This window comes from Cibotium barometz, chromosome 44 (genome assembly GCF_041138505.1).
Source record: "Cibotium barometz isolate CiBa-2024 chromosome 44, ASM4113850v1, whole genome shotgun sequence".
Classification (NCBI taxonomy): domain Eukaryota; kingdom Viridiplantae; phylum Streptophyta; class Polypodiopsida; order Cyatheales; family Cibotiaceae; genus Cibotium; species Cibotium barometz.
The window spans coordinates 5,200,516-5,204,436 of NC_141089.1; positions in this window are offsets into that span (position 1 = coordinate 5,200,516).

The window sequence follows — 3,921 nt, forward strand, 5'->3', positions numbered from 1 at the left end:
TTTCTGCTGTTATAATGCCATGCTTTCTTACTTTATTCCGAAATGTTTTACAATGAGAAAGTTACTTTGAATGTGAATTGTTCTGATCATCCGCAGTAGTCTGATGGGCAAACAGAGTGTATGAATCAGATTGTAGAGGATATGCTTCGTGCATGTCTCTAGAAAATCATCATATTGGAAAATATCTTCTAATGATGGAATTTGCCTATAACAGTACTAAATTTACGGCTATTATTTTAGTCCGTGCATACTTATGTATGGGTATCAACTCAGGGCACCTATTGATGTCAGTCTTAAGGACATCGAGCTTGATGCATCGAGGGATTTGCCTATAACAGTACTAAATTTACGGCTATTATTTTAGTCCGTGCATACTTATGTATGGGTATCAACTCAGGGCACCTATTGATGTCAGTCTTAAGGACATCGAGCTTGATGCATCGAGGGATTTCTTGTGATATATGCAGGAAATTCTGACCGAAGCTCGGGATTCTATCAGGAGTGCTCATGATAGGGCACGGTTTTATACTGATAGGGGACGCTCATCTCGGTCTTTTGAACCAGGAGCGTTGGTTTATTTTAATGTTCCTAAAGATTTTCAGACTTTGTCAATGGAAAAATGCTCGAATTTATCTCCTAGATATTGTGGTCCATTTCGAGTTATATATCGGATTGGCACGGTTGCGTATGAACTAAAACTACCTCCAATTGTTAGAGTTCATCCAGTCTTTCATATCGATAGATTGAAAGGGAAACTGGGAGGTGAGGATGACATAGTTACTCCTCAAGAACTCGTTAAAGTCGATGAATTATCCTATGTTCCACATGAACCTGATAAGGTACTTGAATTCAGGGAAAGGAAACTTTGTAGTTGACTAATCCCTGAGATTAAAATTAGGTGGAAAGATAGGGAAATTGAGGATTCGACTTGGGAGTTGGTTGAGATTGTTCAGCGCAGTTTTCCTTCTTTTCATTGCAAGAGTGCAATGTTTTGAGAGAGGGGAAGTATGTTATATGTACATTATGTGTGCTATGTTATATACACATTATGTGTGCATATACTAGGAGGCTAACCCACATTAGGCTTGTGAGCATGGGAGCATGGGAACAAGCTCTAGTGGAGCATGGGTTAGGACTAACCTTAAGGTTTAAGGTTAGGGTCAGGCATCCAAGGGTCACACATGAGGAATGGAAAGTCAAGAGTCACTTGAGGGCCCTCCTATATAATAGGGGCATGGGGCACACTCAAGGGGGCTTGGAAGCTTTGGGAGCTTGGGCTATGCTATGGTCTCTTGTGTAGAGATCCATATCTACTCATCTACCATTTCACACTATAGCTACATGCTATTGGATTGGAGTTATACCTCTTGATGGTATGGGACATCAAGGTAGAGGTATGATGTATTTCATTTATGATTCATGTGTGCATCCCTTGGGCTCGGGGGTGGTTGGGTGGTTGAGTTATGCCTGATTTATGCATGTTTATGCATAACAATTATCTAGAGAGATCTTAGGGTTTTAACATTTGTGGATTGATCTACTTCGGGCATGGCACTCCCCTATACATGAGTGCCAGCTCTCGTTCACACCATCACTCCCAGGGGGGATTTGTTGCCATATATATAGGCAGTGATGTGTGTGAACACACTTAGGACCGTCGGGGTACTTTTTCCCTCTTTAGGAGGTTTTTTCCCCCGGCTTGTACTGTTGAGATATCGAGCTCGTCTAGTGAGGCGGTGGCCACTGATGACCCGCCTGGGGGATAGGCCCCACACTTACACCACTGGCATGGTTGGTGAGATCTTGGGTGATATGCGGCCAGTGGGATGACAGGCTGTGTGACAGCCACTCTAGAGACTGGCATAGTTATAGCGCCAGCTCATTTAGTCGGGTTCACACTATAGAGAACCCGTGTATGTATTGTTTGAGTACCTTTCACATTGTGTGTACTCTTATTCTTGTATATGGTGTATTGAGTGTTGAGTAGAGAAGAAGAAGATTTTCAGCCTCTCACCTTGTGTGTTCTCTATTAGGGTTTTGTGAGTGTGTGTGTGTGCTTGCAAGAGCTCAAGCTCTCTTCCCCCCTGCATCTTTTCATGGTATCAGAGCCTGGTTCGTGCTAAGGGCTGAGCTGCAAGCAAGAGAACCACAGGAAGCGGTACGAGGGTAAGAGCTACAACTACTCTTCCCTATTGTGTTGGTGACTACACCCTTGTCGGGAGCTCTACGGGAGGCACCGGCAAACGATCTCTGATTGAGGAGCTTTCTTCGCGGGAGTGAAGCACTAGGGCAACTATACAGTCCTACGGACTACGGACTGAATTTTTCAGGCCGAAAACGCGTTTCGGGCGCGTCGGGACCTCCGTTTTTCAGAAAGCAGGCGATTTCGAGCACTGCGGGTAAGTCATCGATTCTCTGCAGAACTCTGTTTTAAGAACTGCAGGAAGACAGATTGACTGTGCAGACACTGTGGGTGCTGCAAAGAGGTCTACAGTTGCCATTGGGTGTATGTATGCACATTGAAGTCACTGGTTGTGACATTTGAGAGTACAACAGTACCGCTGTGCAGAAAATACAGTTTGTGCAGAAAAACCAGAGTGCAGTTTCTGGTAAAGTTGTGTGTTTGGCAATATGTCAAATGATGGGATAACATAGATTGTGGCTGAGAAGCTAGACAAGAATAACTTCCATGCTTGGAGGTTCAGGTTGACAAATTTCCTGATGGGAAAAGGCTATTGGGACTACATAGAAGGTGAGCATGAAGAGGCACCGGAGATACCGGCGGATATAAATCCGACTACTGCAGATGTGAAAGAGTTTAAAGATTGGAACCAAGGAGCCAGGAAAGTAATGTATTGGCTTTCCATTAGTATACAGGACACCATGATTGGGCACATTCAGGATGCCAAGTCCCCCAAGGAGGCGTGGGACACCTTGGTAAAGCTTTATGAAACAAATACCAAGGCACGTAAGATACATTTGAAGAATGAACTTCATACTGTGGAGAAAAAGAGCATGTCTGTGAATGACTATGCGTTGAAGATAAAGGGTATTGTGGAATCCCTTGCATCTATTGGTGTGTCAGTAGATGATGATGACAAGGTGGAAGTCTGTCTACGTGGTCTCGGGCCACAATACAAAGCGTTCAAGACGTCCATTCAGACTCGGGAAAACATTCCCAACTTTACAGATTTGGTGTCTATGTTGATTATCGAAGAGAAGAGCTTGGGTGAAGACCAACAGTCTTCACAAAGCAAAAACAGTTCAGAGCAACAGGCCTTCTACACGAGTTCAGGAAGAGGACGAGGTAGAGGAGGCCGTGGACGCGGTCAAGGAGGTGGCCGCACAGGTAATCAGAATTATGGCCAGCAGCAGCAGCAACAACAACAGTCCCAGAATCAACAACAACAACAACACGCAGGTGGAAGAGGCAAATTCAGAGGCAGGGGGAGTCAAAGAGGACGTGGAAATTGACAAAGGCAGTACAATGATGCACGTGAATGCTATTATTGTGGTAAGACTGGACATGTGCAGGCAGAATGTTATAAGAAGCAGGCTGACATGCAAAATGGAAAAGTGCAGCAAAACAACTATGCATCCTCAAGCAGAAATAATGAGGATAATGAAAGGTTGTTTGTGATGCAGCATGTCGTGAATGCCATGTCTGAAAATGTTGATGCAGCACAAAAAGATAATGTATGGTATGTGGATTCAGGTGCTTCGAACCACATGACGAGTCATGGGGAGTGGTTCAAGGAGATGAAAAACCCGGAAAGACCAGGTTTTGTGGAAACAGGGGATGACACTGCTCATCCAATTGCCCACATTGGAGATGTGCCATTGTCTATGCAGGATGGCAAAGTGAAGTACCTTGCAGATGTACTTCATGTACCGAACATAACAAAGAATCTGGTTTCAGTT